Source organism: Leuresthes tenuis, unplaced genomic scaffold (genome assembly GCF_036924035.1).
Source record: "Leuresthes tenuis unplaced genomic scaffold, fLeuTen1.0.hap1 SCAF_16, whole genome shotgun sequence".
NCBI classification, from domain to species: Eukaryota; Metazoa; Chordata; class Actinopteri; order Atheriniformes; family Atherinopsidae; genus Leuresthes; species Leuresthes tenuis.
The window spans coordinates 10,960,868-10,982,396 of NW_027325370.1; the positions used below are offsets into that span (position 1 = coordinate 10,960,868).

Genomic DNA, 21,529 nt, shown 5'->3' on the forward strand with positions numbered 1-21,529 from the left:
TTTTACAACTAAACCTTCTCCTGAAGGCTTACATTGTGTTGAAGTTTATAAAACTGACCTCTTGTTGTTTAGAAGAACAGTTCAAACATCATCTTTTTGTACTATAGTATTTATCTCTCTTCCATGCAGTCAATCTATCCATACAGTACCGTCTACTGTATGCCATCATTGTTTAAACTGATAAGGGAGAGGAACATAAAAAAATATAGTTCCATCCTGAAAATGTGCTTTGGTAAAGTTCCTGGCTTAAAGTCTGAAATATGATGCATGTTTGCCTCACTGGTTTGTTCCATGTTCTTTTATGCTTTGCTTTGCTTCCTGTCATGGTAGATTAGTTAAGACTTAACGAGTAGATGAAACATAGTGAAAAGGTTTATAAATGTTTACAAATCTGTATAAGTGATTCAGTTCTAGTCTTAATGAAATAGAGCTGTACTGCATCCCCTACTCAATATGATTGCAGGAATGGAGGGTGTCAAGAGGATACATTTATCACAGGTTTACAATGCAGAAGAAAGCAATGGGTTTACTGCCATATATTTCATACAATATATATAATGATGATCATTTTTATATTGATCCTTTCTGAAAATTTGTTGCCATGCCCAGCTGTCAGATGCGGTTCTTCCTGCTTAAACTCAGCAGATGAATTATAACTGTTATGCTTGGCTTGACTGCTATATGGTGGTATTGATCACTAATATAATGAAATCCTCTACAGTAGCAGCAGTGAATGGAAGTGCCATAGTACACATGAGAATCCTATCCCAGTACACTGACAACAAGAGTAAGTCGAACCTTAGTTTGTTTACTATGCGTATATATGACCATCTCCACCAAACCTTTCCTCCCTGTGTTTGCACTGCAGAGCTGTCAAAAAAATAAATGGATATTCAGATAATAATCGATAAATATCAGTACCTAATTAGACACTCATTTGCAGCAGTAGCAATGCTATAAGTGCCATCTTCATCTCGTACAGATGGCAGGCAACTTCACTGCACCGCTTTTCGCCTCATTAGCATCTGAACACCGTTGGGTTCACAGTTCAAAGCTGGCCACCGTTGCAGCATAAGAGTAATTTAATATGGACAACAAAAATCACTGCACATCTCGCAACAGTATGCAATTGGATCAAGTGCTTCTCAGCCAATGACGATCAACTGACAAAGGATAAAAGAGGCCTGGAGCTCTCTGATTCTAATGCAATTGAATAGTGCAAACAGGCTAACATTTCGCCACTGCTCTGTCTTCATCAGAGCCAGAGTAACTTAATACTGTTTTAACAAATGGGCATTCAGAGCTGTGACACAACAGTTCCAAATTAATGATGAGGATGAGATGTGGAATCAGCAGGCAAATATATCCTTCCTCCAACATGACACACATGACTTGCACAGAGCAGTTCATTGGAGTGAGCCAAATAACTTAGGTCAACTTGAATTTCAACATGTTGTTATTTATCTATTCCATCTTAACCCCATTACTGAGAAATTCTTCTTTTTGTGCTGGTGCTCCTATTTTTTACAGAAAATATATTTCACTGCTTTATAATGGTGACCTGGGCCTTGTTTATTAAGAATAATCATATGCCTTCATTTGTCAATTTTCCTCTGTTGTATCGAAAACAGTATCGAGTATCAAGTATCCTTGGTATCGGTAATGAGTTTAAAACACTTTTGTAGTGACAACTATATTATGCTCTGATCAATTATAGTAAACAAACAAAGTAGAAAATGAAGTAAACTGTGTTATGAGTGTTAGTACAGATGCCAACAGACAAGCCTTAGTTTCACAATGAGAAGCAACTTTTCTGAAACTGTGTTTTTCTCTTTTGGTATTGTAGCTGTACTTAGAGTCAGTCATCATTGTTTATATTACCTGAAACAATTTATAGAACAAATATACCTCCTAATACCTTTAGTAATTAAATCTAAACAGACAGAGTGATATTACAAATTATGGTTGGATTACCAGAAGGCAGTCTGGAACAGCAGACTACTGGCATACATCAAATCAAATATGTGGTGTAGCAAGCAGTTTGTTCTTGTAAACAGTTTTCTGTTAATGGATTAACGAGAGAATATAAGTGTTTGTTCTGGAAGATGCTGTTTCATAATGTGACAAGCCAGCAAATCAGCATTCACTAGAACTCGGATAATGATGTCTAATCCTCAGGCTTTGTAAGTCAAGGTTGGGTCTAACCTTATTGAAGGTTTTTTTTTAAGATAGAAATTTCGTGTTATGCTGCTTGGCAAAGTCAAGCCTTAAAAACCTCCTCTACTATTGTAAGGCCCCTTTGGCCTTGTGTTTTTTTAGAAATATTTATCACATCCATCTTCAGGATAATCAAATACTTGATGGTATGATATGAAATATTCAGTCTGTGTCTTAAAATGTTATCATGGCTTTCTATGAAATACTACAGCGGGACAGAGAAAGATTCAGCTTAACTTCACTACTAAAGAAAAGGGGAGTAAGGCATGAATTTTTCTGCCCTCTCTCTTTTTTTCCTCCACCTTTCATCCTTTTTTTTATTCCCTTGGAGATGTCGCATAGTAATTGAGGTTTTTATTCTCTTATTCTTTCTCTCCACATCTTTTATTGCTTTAGTCTTACAGACCATTTTCCCTGTTTTGTTTAAAGGTTATTCTTGTGGTTAAAATAATTTTAGTGATTTTCATCAGGATCTTACACCTCAGACATTAGACAAATATAACCTGTACACCTAAAAGCAAAACAAACAAACAAACAAAAAAGCCAATTCATGTTGTATAAAACAAGATCATGGGACCCTTTTTGTCCATAATGTGGCAGTGGAATCTCTCATGTTTTGGAGGCATGTCTATGGTTGTTTCCATTTCTCATTATGTCCCCAAGGGGCTCCGCATCGCTCAAACTTGCCCTCACCAGCAACACTCTGATTTGGTTCACCCGCTGAGGAGATGACAGGATTGTGCCAGGTCAGCCATGGAGCTTTGTCCTCTACTCCTCTTTGCAAGGAGGAGGATTACTATTGCAACAACACATCATCAGTAGGGTAAAACTAACCTGTCTCATGACAGTTTAATCCCAGCTCAAGTTCCCTATTAGTGGGTGAACAATCCAACGCTTGGTGAAATTCTGCTTCACAATGACAGGAAGAGCCGACATCGAAGGATCAAAAAGCGACGTCGCTATGAACACTTGGCCGCCACAAGCCAGTTATCCCAGTGGGGTGACTGATCGTGAGGCCCAGCTTTCCCGATCCTTCTCCTGACTCTAATGAGTGGCTAAAATGGCAGACTGTCACAACAAAGCAAGGCTTTAAACTCACAGACTTCTTATATCATGTTTACCTGCTGATGCTTGTTGAAAGAAACCATTTAGGCATTAAATGCTCAATAGTCTGAATTAATCTGTTATGATAAATCATCTTTTATGTAAAACATTGGCAATGTATTCTTTTTTTTATGTTCAGTGTTTTTTGTTTGCTACCTTCCATTAGCCTCTTCTCTGTGTTGCTGCAAAGAACTCTACTCTATTCCAAATCTTTCATTGAAAATTAAGCAATGGCAAGAAAGACCCCTCTGCTGTTTAAAGTTTATTAGATACAATTCAGAGTCTTACAGTTTTAATTGGTTAAAGCTATAACAGACCTTTCTCTTAAAATCTTTCTTTCTTGAAACAGCTTGGCTCCAATTTGGTGTGGTTGACCTTTGGTTGGTTGAAAATTAGCTGCTCCAACAATTCCTGTGAAATAAATTGATTGCTACCTGTGGCACAGAGAAGCATCTTGCCTGTGACCTTAGAAGCTGAAACCTAAAGGGGACAACATCCTCATCAGCCTTTGTCACACTGGAGATTTTAAGTAAAAGAACTTCAACCATCAAAGTATGTGCCTTCAGAAATCTTTTTCAAGGAATGTGTCAGGCATTAATGTGATGAAAATATACGCAGAACTCAACTCTGTGACTTTCCCCAGGTTCTGCTACTTTTTTTGTACGTCTTTAAATCTCCTAATGTGGAGGATTCTCTCATAAATGTCTTTATTCATGAGTATGGTGAGGCCAATAAGATGCAAAGTCTAAATCTCTGTGCGCTTTGCAGTTACAAATGAGTGCCAGGGCCTTTATATTACATCTCCCGAGATGCGCTTGTATTATTTATAGTTGAAAGGGGAACCATTAGCCAGCACAGCATTTTGTCACTTTAGATCACTGATTTAAGTTTTCTTATGTGCTCTGTCATTGTTGGCAAAGCATCTATGGAAATAGTCCGCTGAGATGTTTCATTTGATTTGAGGTAATTGCAGTTTTGCATGGCTTTAGGGCAAAGAGGCGAGGAGGGAAGCCATTGTTCTCTAACTCATGCGGTCACTTGTCTGACTCAAGCATGCTCCCGCCTGATGAGAACAGCATTTTCTTGTTTCGAGTGTGAACATAATAAGATTATGATGAGATGAAGGATGAGAAATTAAGTGGTCACTGTAAATGGAAGCTTTTATAGAATATGTAGACAGTTTAACAGAGACAACACGAGTGATGCTCACTGATTAATAAGCCATTTTTATTAATTCATTTTGGACAGATGTGTTGTTATAAAATGTGTTGCACACTATTCAGATCATTCTTAATGAAGAAGCTGCCCCACCCCATGCCGTCCTGAATTGTATTAGGCGGGTACAGAAAATGGATGGATGGATAGATGGAAAATACACCAGGTTTTGAATACAAATCTCTCCTTCTTCTTCCCATCATGCCCATAATGTCACTTTTTTTTTGGTTTGTTGGATAATGGACATTACCATAGGAAATAGCACCCCCAAAAATAAGAATTTTGTCTTTCTGTGATTTATCTTGTTTGATATTAATATTTCCTGTCATCGAAAATTATTTTGCATCTTTGAAGTTGATTGAAATTGAACTTGGTCTTATGTCTTGTACCCATTTTTTCTATAGCATCAAGCTATTGTATATGCTTATAAGTCTTTTTTTTTCTACTCTTAATTAACTTAATCTACTCACTCAAAATTAAAATCTCTAAATACCCTTTGGAATGCCTCAAAGATCTCCACATGATGAACTGTAACGATGTAAGATTATCCTTATGAGAAATGTTTTTGTGCAGCATGACAGCAACACAATAGCTCCACTGATAAGGTATTACTTTTTATCTACTCATTTTTTTTGCATGTGGATGATGAACATTTAAAATGGAATCTGGGATGTGCCTACTCTGAATCACCTTTTGAATTTGCATCAAAGCCCTTCATTAATCCACAGTTTGAGAGTGAAAGCTGCTCTTTGGCTCTATTATTATGTATAATGATGTACCTTCTGAACATTGATTCGTTTAGAATATAGTGTGAACAGGTGGAGGATATTTGCCCTCTGTGTGATAGTTTGTTACAGTCCTTCAACACAGTGTCTCAAATGTATCTGAAATGTATCTCATATGATGTCACATGCAACTAGATCTAAATGAACCAATAGAGTATACAATGAAGAAAATAAAGTACAATATCAATGCAGACAAAAGGAAAAAATATTCAAGAATATCACAAGAATGCCATCTGTGTCTGTGCTGAAGGGCTAAGACCATGCATGCAAGGCAGAAGAAAACTGAGACAATAACTTCACTACAAAGTCATCTGGCAGGGCATTAAAAGACAAAAGAGTAAAGAAATGCTTTGCTGCCATTAAATGCTGACTTGTCAGGTGAGCATCCTTGAAGTTAAGAGAACGCATCGCAAGAGACCTCTGACTTTAGTGAGGTAGAGAGGCTGCTAGACATATGGTGGGAAACAATGAGTGATCTAAAGGGGGAGACAGGCAAAGTGACACTGTGATGGAGAGCAAGACAAAAAGAGTGGGATTGTGGAGCAGACATGCCATAGGGCCTGCACTCCCGCTGCAAATGGATTAATGATGATAGGTGAGACCCTAAGCTTGTTTACAAAAAGACACACAGCTGTTTTACTATTCCTAGCTTCTTTTGTCATGCTGGAGAGCCTAAACTCTACAGTACACAACACCCCGCTCGCTAGAGAAATGAGACTGAAGAGGTGTGTGTGTGTCTGTGTATGTGCAGTGAGCATGAGCTGAAAAGATGGAAGGTTTTAAGATTTCAGTTTCAGAATGGGCTTTAAAAACAGGTTCATAGGAAAGGAACCAGGATTTAAGAAAATTAGTACATGGAGGATAGAGAGAAGAGATACCTGTAGGGAGATGAAGGGGTCTCTGGTGGTCCTTCGGGCAAGCCAGCACCACATTAAACAGTATGGGCTTATTCAGTGGACATATTTAGAGCTACCAACTAGGGCACAGGTGTACTCCCTGTAGAAAACAGAATTGTGTTACTAAATGAGTGCCACAGAGCTTGGAAGCAACTAAAGGGGTGGTACACCCCTTGTACAACCTTGACCGCTCATGTCCCACTGACCAACTTGAGGCCAGCTCTCAAGTTTCTTAGTAAAAACACAGACTTTTTTAACATGCTGTACTCGACTGAGGAGGTGTTCTTATTTAAGCAAATACCAGACACACACTCCACCAATGACACTGATCCGGGGTGCAGTGGTGCTGTGTAGTATCCATTACGAGAAGCTGTTTTTAACCGAGAGTGCCCACTAACATTAGCTGAGACACTACTGTGGTGACCTGTGACCAGACCATATGATTGGCTGCTCCACTCAGTTATTTTGATTATGACACTATCAAAATCCACTCTGTCAGGCTCCTGATACAACATGTCTGTCTCTGCAGACTCTTGACAGAATAGACAAAAATATATACTTGAATTATCTCCAAGCAAAAGTTTTACTGTGTTGAAATATATATAAGTGTACACTAAAAGAAAAAGAAAAAATTGCATAGAATAAAAGGCACATACATTATGCATTTTACCTTAAAGGAGGAATGTCCTCCTGCACTGGTCCTTATTGCAGCAGTAGTGAAGAAGCCTCTGAGTGAAGAAGCCTCTGACTGAAGACACTTGTTTTTGTCAGTATATCGTGCAGCGTTGTTCATTATGTTAAGCATTCTGTGCAACATCCTCCTGTCCTCAACAGTCTTTGAAATAACATTTTGGTTCATCAAGTGCTTCAAGTGTTTTTGAGTTAAGGGTAGAACTGTGACTGGAGTCAAACTGTGTCAAACTGGCATGATTGGACTTTTATGATAGCACACAAGTGTATATTGGTTTCCGCAGAACACCAAGCACTTAGTCTTGCAAGCACATGGCAGCTGGAAAATAACCTTCTTTCAATAAAGCATGGTAGGGAGATTATACTTTGGAGGTGCTTGTAACAAGAACATGAGAGTGCACAGAATCGAGTTCGGGAGTAATGCAAACTTTGCTCCAAAGTGAAGTTGATATTTTTAGGTCAAAGGGCAAGGCCTCTTATCTGTATGTCACAATTTTGTTTTGCTTCATTTACTTTAAAGTATTGGACTTTAGAAATTCTTGCAGGAGATGCAGACTGCATCACAAATAAAATCTAAAGCCAGTAATGTTTTTTTGGTGAGGCAGCCATGAGCTTCTATGTCAGTTATATTTCAGCTGTGAGGGAAATAAGACAAATAACTGGTGTGGCAAGGCAGCCACTGAAGAATGACAGTTGTAGAACAGCATCGGGACAAATATAGAAAGCGAATAACTCAGCAGGGTCAGAAACCTGCCAGTGTTAGGGCTCAAAGCTCAGCCTGTCTTGTTGGTTGCAGGCAGACAGACTCAGGTCACCAATAAGGGCAGCGTTTATTTCTTAATTTCTTTACCTAACAACACATTGCAGTGACAACTTCTATCACCAAGCTTACAGGCAGGGTTATTTACCATAGTCCAAGCTGTAAATGTGACTAGACAACGCATGGAATGTAAAAAATAATTTATGTATGTATATGTTTTTTGTGAGAGAGCAGATATAAAAGAGAATTTATATCTTGAATGCAAATGAAAAAAAATCTTTGTCATCTTGAACAGGTTTGAACTTACTGGTGTCTGTACCTCGTGATGTTCTCTATTTTCCTATGTTTACTGGTATGTCATCAATGCCATGCTGCTATTCAGCAAGTAATCTAGTTTCTTGGTTCCCCCACCAGCAAGATTTTCATGGTTATCCCTTTGAAATGGCATTCCTAAACATGAATGACTTCTCTTCTTGTTACAAAAATCTTGAGAGACATGCTTTTACTAGAGTAAGTGAACTTTGTGTAATTTTTTTCATCGGCCTGCAGAGAGTTGAATTACACCTTGAGGATTGACAAAACCACTGCTTTTCATTATGAATACAACTACTATGACGACGACAGGTGGTATTTATTTAGTGGTGAATATCTGTTGTATTCTCAATCACAGACTGAGTTCAGTTTGTAGCACCTCCACCCCTTTTCATGACTCCTGAATGGCATGAATGATGTAGATTTCACTGTATTAGCTAGGGCAAGTTGACTGTCATGCTCACACAGTTGTAGGTATGCAGAGGCTTCATATGAAACAGCTTTTCAGGGACATTCTATAAGGAAACATTTTCAGTGTGGGGGTTCACAATAGGATATATTCTGTTGTGGCTGTTGTGGCTATATCGGTGTAGTATAGAAGATAGAATGGATGAGTCAGAGCAGTACATCACAAATTTGTCAAAGCTGCCTCTAAATTGTGTTGGTACATTAATATCTTTCAACTATCAACATTGTTTTTTTCAATCTGATCGTAGGACTCCTCCAGAAACTCTGCCCTCCTTACAAGGGAGCACCTCCAAACTATGTTTCTCCTTTCAGTCTTACTGCCGCTTGTATAAATCTCCCACTCTCCAGTTTGAGCCTATTTCTTTCACTCTGGCTTCTTCTGTGCGCTGGCAAAACTTCTCCTTTAAGAAATGTGCTTTTTATCCCTTGATAGCAGTGAAAGAGCCCTGTCTAAAAGTCCTCAGCCAGTAGAATGCCAGATATGTCACTGTTATTCCTCCTTGTGGGTACGCTCGTTTTACTTCCCAGTGATTACCTCTAATTTAATTTTGATTGGATTAAATTGTGTTTTATATATATCTATCTATATAGATATATATATATAAATATATACATTGCTTTGATTCCCAACAATAGTAATCTCAGTGCACTTTTTAGTTTTCAGTTCACTTTACTGAATGTTCAGTTCAAGTCCAATCATATGCAATGTCATTAATTAGAATCCTATTCAATCTAGTAAATGATGCTGTTACTTTGTATATGTTAGTGTTTATGAACTGAAAAAAATACCAATTGCAAAAGTTGATCAAATCACAGCCAGTGAGGTTAGGTGCAAGTGCATATGTACAGTGTCTGGCTAATGAAACAAAGGAAATGCTATTATGTGTTGCATCACTATTACTGCTATTACTTAATGATACAGCAAGAATACTGCAAATTATCATACGTTTTATAGGTGCTCATAACTTCTCAAACAGTTTCATGTAATTTGTGTTTTAAAACTTGTTGATCTTGCGATATTTTATTAGCCAAAAAAAGCTAGTATAAAACAAAAAAATTAACCAAATGCCTGCCAGAGTCTGCTTAGATCCTGTTTAAGTCCGTCTTCAGGAGATTAATAAACAAAACACATCATTAGCCATCATTAGGTCAGCCACCTTGACACAGATCTGAACTGAAGATCTTTGAGCAAATAACACCATTATGATGATTCTCTGTGTAGCTACTTCAATAGTTTGGATTATCCATGTTGGCAGATTATCTGCTTAACCGAGTTAACCAGTAATCTTTTTAAGGAGATGCTGAAAAGTAAAATGAAGGCACCCTCAAGAAAACAGTGATATCTGGCATTCTCTTGACTCAGATTTATGACATGTTTGACAACAGTCTGAGAGGGAAACAAAAATCAGAGAGAAGTTGTTGGGTAAGTGTGTAGAAGACGCCTGAGTTCAAGGTTAAGGGCTCGAACAGGAGTGCAGGACTGTAAATGTGAGAGTTTGGATGCAAGCGGTGACTTTTTGAGTGTGACTACAGAGTTTTGGTGGTGAGCAGTCACATATCTGAGTGTGAAAACAAGGAAGTCCGCTCTCCATTTCACAAAATCTGCTCACAAAAAAAAGATATAGATCATTTCATGTCAAAGTACACATAAAAGTAATCAACATTTTTATTCACTGTAAAGCAGTTTTTCACTAAATTAGTGAAGCTAAATATTCTCTGTTGCTATAAAACGAATCATTGTAAAACTCAGGTTTTGTTCTTATCAACAATGACACAAGGTTTTTTTTCCCCTTTAAAGTGGTGAAGATTATGCCACCACCAATGTCCTCCTCTGATTGTGGTAAATTCAACAACAGGCCTGAGCCCTACAGCTACCATAATCTGTTAGTAGGAAGACTTGCATTCAAAATAGGCTGCTACCTATTTTGCATATATTTCCCCTCTGGATGTCATTACTCTGACAATGCGAGAACAAAGATATAAGCATAACGCTATTTTAGGGTTACACAAGGAAAGGAGATGTTCCAGAGTTTAGGGTTAATGCCTGAGCTTTTTGTTCATTCATCTACCAAGAAGGGAAGGTTTTACAGCCACTGAGTTTTCCGCTCTGCTCTCTCATGGCACTTTGACTAATGTGACCACCACAGCGCCAACTCCCACCCAATATGTCTCTTAGGAGCTTGTTAGCTACAGACCTGCAGTGACCCAGATGCCCTCATCTTTCGCCTGGAAGTTGAAAAAGTAACAGACTTTCTTCTTTCTTCTTAACTCAACCAGAGGGAGCAGCATTTTTTTTAACGTGTGCTTTGTTTTGTACAAATAATCATGGAATTTGGTGTGGATAAAGGAAAAGTATTTTTCAGTTGGTGACTGATGATAGCGACTGAATTAAATGATTGAAAAAAAAAAAGCCTTTTTTTTATTTGCAATCTACTCTACAGACTTTCTGAGAAGTTACAAAGTAACATTTCTTTCACATATACGGGAGAGTTTGAATGCGTATTGATAAGGTTGTAAACGCACTGCATTAAGATTGCTCCATCATGGCTCACATGCTGATTGGTTCTGACTTTTGCTCGTCCCAGCCCTCTGCCCCCCGCTGAGTTTTCCATAGAACAACACCCTGCACCCCTTCCAATCCCCCTTTCCCCATTTGCCAATCGATATAACTCTAAAACACCTCTGAGTGGTTTCCACCTCAGTGCTGCTGCTGCAGCTGCTGAGTACTTTAGCTGAGTGATGGAAAAGCATTACAGAACCTAATGGTTGCCACATGAGCATCTAGAGATGCTGCAAGATTATGGCTAAAGTTTAAAGAGGCTTCGGTATTATTTGTGCTTATGGGAAAGTGAGCCAGAGCAAGGCAGCCAAGTCACTCATTGTTCAAATCCAACAGGGCAGCTTTATATTTGTGACCCAAATCATTGGTTGCATTTATATTATGGATTTATGTCAAGTTAGTCCACATGCAACAGATATATAGATTGATAGCATTTGTAGTGAGAGAGACTGAGAGACGTAGTGATTGTTGGTTGCAAACCTCATATCTCCACATAGTTGGAATTTTCTTTCTTTATGTTTCCTATTTGCAGTGTTATTTGTCAACCTTTACATCTGTGTGTGAATTTTACAGATATTTCACGTATTAAAAGAATTAGAAAATATGTGTGACTTGACATTGTGAATCCATTTGATCCTTAAACTGCAGGCAAAACTTCATAACTGCATTCCAGCTCCACCCCCAGAGGAGCTGAAAGGGAGCAGTGATTGTATTGTCCGGGTGTTTAACAAACCACTTGTTTTTTTTCTCTCATTCCTTCAAAAAAAACAACAGTTCTGAAATGATGTGATTTGGGCTTAACTACAGCAGCATTGGCTGACTACCATCAGGATTAATATTATAAAGAAATGCTGTAATATTATAGAAGTGAGCGTCACTTCAGTAATAATGTGAACACAAAATAATTTAAGAGGACAAAAAATAAATTGAATTGAGATATCCAAAAATTAAATCTACTCTAAATATAACATATATAACTTGATTGTAAGTTTTTGACATGCCTTCTTTGTTATTTTTATTTTGTTTATTCATTTCTTTTTTGTAACCCAGATAAAGCCAATAAGCACTCTTGTTCTTTCCCAGCCTCCCTTATACTTCTCACTCAGACAATTACCAATCTCTACAAACGTCTGGGAGTTGTCCAATGTTTCCTCATCAATCTACAGATGGCTGCTGAACCACTCCACTGGAGCAGCGAGGGGTTAAGTGGCTTGTTGAATTAAACTGCAGCTGTAGCTGATGATGGAGGAGGAACTTTCTCCACCCCACATTTCCTGAACCAGTTTGACATGAGAACCCCTTCTGATTTCTGAGGAGGTTTTCTCACTGCATGAAATCTTACACCTGTGAAAGGTCCGAGAGACATGTTACTGCGTGGTTCCTCTCTCCTTGCGGTTAGAAAACATACAGGAGGCTGTTTCATTGTCAACATCAGCGTTATCACTCGATAATATTAGATACACATGAATCAACATGTAAGTACACACAAGCAAAATGTCTATCAGTTTGTGATTTACTGCTGAGTTTGCTTTTTAACTTTACAAAAAAACACTGTAGAAAAAAACAAGTTCAGTAGCTTGATACATTATCTATATCCAATGTCTCCTGGACCCAATAGATCATAATATCATATTCATTTTGTAGGATTTTCACCTTTTGACGACTGGAACGCTGAATTGAAATGATTTAGCTTGGCGTGTAACATCCCACTGAAGTTTAATTTCTGACATTTGGCTGGCCTTGAAGTGGGCGTAAGAGATGCTTTACTGACATTTTGTTTTGCAGGGTAAGGTATCATATAAGAAGTCTGGGCTTCGTCGTGCTCTGTGAGCTTCATGGAACATTAAGAGCCTGTTCGATTTATTTGTGACTCTGGAGGAGGGTTGTGCTTTTTTCCCTCTTAGACCAATTTGATGTGCAATTTGACTCAGGATCCATCTTTGTACCCAAGATAAGTCATTATGCTGACAATTGCAAATGATTTGATTTGAACTGTGTCAGTTTCATCCAATGTGGAGCACTACAATATTAGATTTGGATCATAAAACCACTTCTTTGCCTTAATCCAACTTCATCCACATGTTTCAGAATCTCACTGGAAACTGAAGTCTAATGTCATGATGCTGTCATTTTGAAAACCGTCACATTTTACCGGGCGCAGTTGGAAAATGTCACACTGTTACATTTAAACTGATACCTCTTTGATATCTGATGCATGAGTGTAGTTGGATGCCAAGATTAGAAGAGCAAACATGCCATTCTGTTGGTTCCAGTGTGCTAAACCAGGCAACCTGCTGAATTAAGAAGGTCTGTACAAAGATAGTCATATGGTTACACTTGACCTGCAACAAAAGTACAAGCTTGCAAGTATAGACATACGGAAATATTTACAGATCAGGCACCTCTTCCTTGCATTGTTGAAATAATGTTCCATTATTCCATTATCCAAATAATGAAAGAAATTCATAGAATACAACGTGACTGCTTTAAAAGTGGTGTCACCTAAATTAGAGGGTCTAACCTGGAAGAGAAAGAGATATTGGGGGAAATATTTTAACTTCCCATGAGATAGATAACACATAGCTCGTTGTCAAAGCTGCAGTTTCCTGTATTAACAGAAGTTAACTATACTCAGATATTGGTGTATATTGGTGATTTATAGTGCGAGACAGAAAACAAACCAACATTTAAACATCAAATTTGATTTCAGGGGGACTAGAGTGGATAGAGACACCTCAAATGTGGCTGGTCAGCTAGGTAGTTTTACAATAAGTGAACTCAAATGAAGAGATGATAATTTATGCTGCCATTGTCATAAAGTAGTTGGAGCTAGTTTCTAAATAAACTTTTCAGTATACCCTGGCCAAGAGCCCAGTCCTGTGTGTGTTGGGTATCAAGCCAAGAAGTGACAGAGAAGCGGCAACAATGAACTGTGTTGCTGACTGTTCATGTAAACAGGATGCTGTATCATTTTGAGACAATGAAAGCTGGTTATACCATAATCGTTATAACACAGGACTGAACTGATGTCCAGTGTAGCAGAACATTAACAAATCATATTCAGACTCTCAAGAGATGCCAAGAATGTTTCTAAAAATGCTTGTAACACTCAACAAAAGGCAATTATTAAACTAATTTCATACCACACCCATCACATATGGATGTTTTTTCAAATATAATGTTCTCTTTTAGAATGTTAGTGCTCTCTTATTTCTGCTGTGTAATACAAAGTTTAGCATTACTTTTTATATTACTATTCAGCTAGTTGTTTATCCAGTTTCAAATCACAAGTGCAGAGACATTTCTGTGGCCTGGTGTCAGCTTCTCTATTCTGAGAACACTACAGGCACGATACTAACACAAGTTAATTACGTTTTCAGTCTTTTGAACTCTAGCAGAAATCCTTTCAGATGCAGAGCTTAGTTCTGGCCCAGCTCAAGCTGTTTAAACTGATGCAGCTGTATCCCATTCATTAAGCCATCACTTATCACCTCAGAACACCACAAACAGCATATTCACAGAATCATCACTCTGTTGCATAGCATGACTTCTCAGATAAACACGCTTGCATAAATATTTGAAAATAAAACCTCAAAATACACATTAATCAATGTTAAACCCCCAGAAATGTGCATGTTATGCACACACACTCACATCTTCCCCCAATAAATTTTCCTGTAGATTTTTTCCACCCATCTTTGCTTCTCATCTATTTCTTGTCACGTTTCACAGCCTATAACTGCAAACATTTGTACCTGCTTACAGGTTTCTTTGTCACACATCTATCATATAGTGCACACTGAGGCATAGTAATCTCTGAACTTATAGACTCCTGTGTCTAGAAAAATATCGTTCAAGGGTGAATTCCACCATACTATTGATCGACAAAATTCATCATTCACAGCTAGAAAGAATTTGCCCAAATCCCCTGTGATCTTTTTTATGCCTTTCCTCTTGTTCAAGCTGTTGATACTCGGCCATGGGGCCATGGGTAGATGGCATTAAGAGCATTTAACCCAACACCCCCAGGCACACTACTCTGTGACGGTAATAGCCAGAGTTTGACAAACCATTACACAAATTACAACAACGGAATAATGATAACGCATGATTAAAACTATGACATGATGAATTTAAGTTCTAATATTTGTTCCATGTTTAAACTGCTGAACGATACTAGTTTAAGTTGGACTGTGCTCTGGCTGGATCAGTTCGGACTCCCCATTTCGAGGGAAATTACACAGGAGGCAGTTTAATGTCTTCAATATGGCATCAAGTGCTTTTGCCAAGACCACATCAGTGGGGAGAAGAGGACATTGCCAACACAGCTTCCTTGGGAGTTCCCCAGTTTCCATTGCCCTCTTTTGCAGTACTTTACTGTCCAATCCAAATGAAAACAAGAACTTAGCAAGCAGGACAAAAGTCAAGAAATCACCAAGGTGCTTTAGTAAACTGTACTCACTAAATCCCACACAGTGTGACAGCTACATGTTGATTTTCAGAACAAATCTATTAAAAACTAAATGAAAACTAAATGAAAGAGTGAATTCAATTCAATCTAAACTAAAAATGTGATAAATGGTCTGAGATCTTGGTGACTAAAATGCTGTTCTGGGAAGACAACAGCCTCAAAATGAATCATTTCATTTTGACAAAAATATATTTAAACGACTGAGACAAATGTTTCTGCTTCATGCAAACCAGCAGGGAGAGCAAGTTTGGAAATGGAAATGTTTGATCTAAGACCTTTGAATGTGTTACCTTTATATTCTGTCAATCCAATGAATTTTAAGTAAAAATAGTTGTTTTCCCCCAAATGTCAGAGTGAGGCTTTAGGAGTAGGAACAGATAACACACTAAGTTGAATACTGGACACACAAACAGATGTGATTATCAACAGCTGCAATGTCAGGAGGCTTAAACGGTTCTGCGGGGTCCATAGAATCTGTGTTGTGTTTTCCCATTATAGATAACTATGAACTATGAAAAGTGCAGACTATTATTTTGTTAGCTAATTCTTTTGTTGTCCTGTTTACCTATTGGGTTCATGCTGTTTTTGTGCCTGGATGATTCTGAATTTTCATTGTTTAATGCTGCACTCCGCTTTTTTCTATACAAATGATATCAGACTGGGGGACTGTTAACTGTTGAAGATAAGTAGACTGAATGAGTGTTTAAGAGTGTGTGCTTGTGTGTTAGAGAAAAATTAATATCCTCTTTGAGTTTCATATTACTTCAGTTATCCCCATTTTCTTATCTTGAATTTAAAAAAAGTAAATTTAGAGAGTAAGTGAGAAAACAGTGAGCTGTCAGAGTCACAAGCTTATAGCAAAAAGTGGCGAGAGCAAAGGAGCCTTTGGGAGAGAAGAAATAGACAGGGTGGTGGAAGTGATCTACAGTCAGCAGACTGAAGCAAAAGTGAGGAACAGAGGTGGATATTTGTCAGATGTTGGTGCATTTCAGTGTGAAGTAGGTTCTGCCATCTAAAGAGGAAGACTGTTTTACATGTTTTTGCAGCTATCGCTGCTCACTTGCAGTCAGACCTTTGATGAGATTTCCCACATCCTGTGCCGTCACTTAGAACCTCTGAACTTTCCGTCCATGTTGCTTTACTTCGGAAGATCTTCAACTGACCACACTTAGCCACATTCTCTCATGCAAATGTGTTGTTCAAAGACAACACCCTGTCTTTAAACAAGTAGAATCTATTCTTTCGTAAATTCATCATCGACACAAACTGATTCTGTATGTCTTGATGTGGATGTTGTTCACATGTGCATCTTATATTTTTAGTTTTGGCAGTTTCTGATTTTGTTATAGTTTTGAACAATTAATGTGTATATTTCCCCCCTCCCTAGTGGATAAAGAAAAGAAAATGATAATGATTATATTATCATTACAATGAGGATAGACCTCTAGCTATAATCAGTTGATCGCATGTAAGCACTACAGCTCTTCACCAAAACACTCTTTATTTAGTCTCTCCTGGATGGCACATAAGAAGTTGTAACGATTTTATTTTGTTTATTTCAGTGACTCAGTTATTTTAGACCAAACAGTTTCCTGACAGACCTGCCTCGCTACAGAACAAGCTCAATAAAGTTGCCAGAAGCAAAATATTCCATTTAATTAGAAGCACTTGGTGTGTAAGTGACTTTTCATAATAAATATTATGAACCGCTTGCACATTACATTGTAAAGTTATAGGCGCAGCAGTGCTAAAAGAGAACATGAAAACAGTGTGCCTAAAATTCTCCTTTTGTGTTTTGCCGCTGTAAGAGGAAACGAAAAGATTAAATACAGCTCCAAAGAACTTTTTAGAGTTCTATACTTTGATAATTTTGCACAGCCTATGCAAGATAATTGGTCTTAAAAGCTGCTCATAAAACACAGTTCGTTTTAATGGAGGTTATTAAGTTAAGTATGAATAAACTGAGAGCTGGTGAGGAGGATTTATTTTCAAGTTTTCTTTTCGTTTTTTTTTTGCATGACTCCATCTTCAAATTCATTCTCAAGGTAAATAAGTTGTGTCCGCAGGTTCTCTGTTTTATATTATATTATAAGTAGTTAAAGTATAATGGTGTCATGACCCAGAATACCTTTTGATGTTATTATATTTTGTCAAAATATTGTTAATGCTGTCCTCTCTTCTGTCTTTTTGCAAGACAGTGAAAAGAATCACTCAAAAAAATATCAAATTACACAATTGTGAATGCGTCTTTTTCTTCATCTTCTCAAAGAGATGACTTTAAATTTCTCACAGCATAATAGATTATAATCCTACCAATACCAATTTTAGTTGCACCTTAATACAAGGATCTTGGTTGTCATAGTTAGCAGTAAGTAAGAGTTTCATGTGAATAACATACACATACAGACTGTATGCACACACAAACTACACATCCCCATGGCTACAGCATGCTGCTGAAAAACATAATTTGCTGTCTGCAGTATAGTTCAAGTGTAATTTAAAGCCTGTCAAATGCAGCATGTTGTGTGAGTATGCAAGTTTCATCACCTTTCGGTCTCCTGATAGGAGCTGCCATGAAGCTCTCCATCTCTCAAAGAGCTTCAATTCCAGGAACAAATGTGGTGCTGAAGTGGCTGTGCTCTGGTCATTTTAAAGGCTGAAGTGCTTGCAGGCACCTTTCCTGGCTCTATCATGGCCCTGAGCAAATGGAACATCTTTCACACTCAGTATACAAAGGTGATGGGTTCGTTCCTCTGATGGCTCCTGTGAAAATTATATTCATGCGCTAACAAAAGCCTGCTCCTCCTCGGTTCAGTGTCTCAAGTAGCTCATTTTCAACCGAGTCCTGACACCAACTAATAACATCCCAGCCTACACACTTCCTGGAATGGACAGCCTTGCATATTCAGCAGCCCTTTCACTTCAATTTGAATTGAGAACAAGGCATCTTGAGATCTGGACTGGTTATTGTGGGCGACTAGACGTTAATCTCTGGCTCCCCACAATCACACACCGGTCCATTACTTCCATTTATCTGCAGAATATTTATGGGGTACTTTGAATTGGGGTCTTGAGGCAGGTGAAGCAGGGAAGGGCCTGGCCTGGCTGGCAGTGATTAATGCATGAATACGCAAGCTTTATCACAAGTCCGGCAGCCTTGGGACCAGTGAATGTCCTTGCAATTAAAAGCAAATGCCAGACGTAAGAAAAAACGAGGCACTGTGTCTATCTGCATATTGCAGAATGAGTTGGGGCACATGGACAGTGTGGTGAAGGTACCAGCAGCAGCGTCAATTCACTCCTTAATCACCTCCACTACTCATTAGGGTCTTCTTTTGTTCCAGCCATCGCCTCTCACTGCACTGTGTCAGCAGATAAAGTAAGGTTGACTCAGAAAAAAGAAGAGCTAGGGAAACCCCATTAAACAGTGACACGGAAAAGACAGAGAATGTGCAAAAGAAAAGGACAACTACTGCTGGAGTGATGGCGTTAGTGAGCTGAAGAAGAGAGTAGAGGGCGGTAACAAGAACATATGAGACAGTGAACTGTTCAACCACAAAGAACAAATAGTTCGATCTTCTTTTTTGAACTAATGGAATTTTCAACAGAAAAAGCTTTATGGTCAGGGAAGTTTCATTTTATAAGCATCACAGAGCTCAGCGTCACTTACCTCTGAAATCCTTCAATGTAGAACATTCTTGTAGAGTAGCTAGATGAAATCACTGGTGTTATTCAAACATCATAAGTTCCAATCGAGCATGGGAGTCCTCATCCTTCCCTTTAATAGTTTTCAATAACAATGAAGTCCTTGCATAATGTCTTACAGAGTTAATGTGTTCCATTAAGAGTAAAGTCATCCTGAGTGACTGGAGTCTTTAGAGGTTGAAGAAAAACGGCTTGATATAATGTTACAAATGCTCGTTACAGTTTTCATTCCATTATAAATGGACTGACATAAAAACACATTTTGCTACTACTGAAGCCAGCCATTATAATTTCCTTAGCTTCAGATACTGCTCTTTTGTGAAAGCTGGCACAAGGTGTCCTTTGATTTCAGGAGGAAATGCTGAGCTGATATCTTCACATTAGTTAAAGAGGGGTGGAACTGGAATAAGCCACAGTACTAAAAGTTAAAAAACTCCAGGTTAAACTCAGACAGGAATTAGAGTCGGTTTGGTTTAGACACCAAATTTTGATTAATGGTTAGGGTGAGGAAAAATGCTTAAAATCCACCATTCACAATATTAACCCTTCAAGCTGTATGACAATGCAAAAGGGTACAATGTGTGTTGCAGTCTTACACCTCAGTGTCCAGACAATGTGGTGGTGTGTATAACAGAAATGCTTTAAGTGGATTCGTAGACAAAGATTAAAATGAAGCCCTTGTTAATTGTGCTGTGCTTTGGGAAAAAAAAAATTGGTGAAAATATTAAATTAGACCCATTTTCAGAAGGAGAAGTAACAATATTAATGGAAACAATCAAACTAATCAGAATATTGCCATTGACATATTTTTCCTATGCTCACATATCATCTTTTGACCAACAGTGATTGTGCAGGTGTCAGAGTTGTTTTGAAAATTCACAATGAAGAGTGCAGCTTGAACAAAACTGTCCTTCAGGCTCAGCAAGGTAAAGGAAGCTTGGCTGCTTCTATTTTGAGAGAGCAGTATGTTTGTGTTTCATCCCTGCTGAGAGCAGGAACAACAGGGGGTTCTTGTTGGCTAAGTCTTAGTTCTTCATGCAAGTCTTACCGCAACAGAGTAAAGGTTAGCAAAACACCCAGAGGGATCAACGGTCATAAATGGTCGTTGAGGACAATCCTTAGAAGAGGATCAAGATTAGAAGATTTTCATGGTCAAGCAGAACCAGTGCATTAACCAGGAGAAAAGGTCTGTTGCAAAGATACCAAATACAATAACCAACACACAATTATTATAACAATTATAATGGTGTTGTCACATTAAAAAAATTTGAGAAGATGAATTAAACAGTTTTTTTCTTCTTTTCTTCATCAGATTTGTGATAAATGGTGTGCAGGGTGTATGCTCTGTGCATATGCAATGATCAATTTGTTTCTTTTTTTGTCTCAATGCATACTGAGCTTGTGCTAATAGGGACATACTGTATTTGAAATCAAGATAAGTCTATTCATTTTAATTCTGAAATAACACTAATAGTTTACAGGATGATTACGTAGAACTTTCCACAAGCGCAAACCATTAATAGGATGTAGTGTGAAGGGAAATGGTAGGGACAGAGTTGATGTGAATGAACAGCTGTTGTTCACAAGCCTCTGGGTTTGTTCAGACATTGACTCTGATTTTGAAATGTTCATGAGAGTCACATTTCCCTCCTGAATCTTTTGGTTCAGATGAAACCCCTATGGGTTATTTAAGGATACAAACTAATGACCTATTTGGTCATTTTGATTGCAGGATTGGTGGCTTAAATCTTTAATGTTCTGCTCAATTGTTTGGTAGAGCACATTTCTCTCTGTTTAAGTGTAGGATTTTTTTTTTTAAACGAATGACCTATAGATTGTTAAAAAAAACATTGTTACTTATAAATATAATAGTATATTAATATTATCATAATAATATTTCCTAACCTTTATCTTCTCGTAACTCTGTTTATGTATGCATTGTTTCTTTTTAAAGTTCTGCTCACATTCTCTTCACACCAATCAGGCATAATTTTGTGGTTACGACAAAAAAAGGGAAAAATCATGTGTCTGGGTGTCTGGGACTGCTATGTTAACACTAAATCCTTTGAGCCCTGTGGGTTGTGGGGTCGGGTCTTTAGAAGTGTGTTTTGCTTCCCACAGATGACATGATAGATGTATACACATCTATGCTACAGATGTTCACATCTGCTGGAAGATAATATCTGAACTTTCCATGTCTTTGTGTAACAATACTCCTGTTGAGGAAATGAGCAAAGAGCCGAGAGAGGCTGGAAGGAGACAGCGGAAATGATGCTCTTATCTCAAACCCTTAGTAGATCACCCTGAGCACGATTTTTACAAGAGCATATGTAAAGGTTTATAAAA

The 21,529-nt window shown here is 38.0% G+C and overlaps 1 protein-coding gene across 4 annotated transcripts in view; it reads left to right on the top strand.

Annotated features, from left to right (window-relative positions):
* LOC140272459 (kazrin-like) overlaps positions 1-21,529 on the top strand; it is a 158,034-nt gene that overhangs the window by 88,071 nt on the left and 48,434 nt on the right. The gene's annotated exons all lie outside the window — the stretch shown is intronic.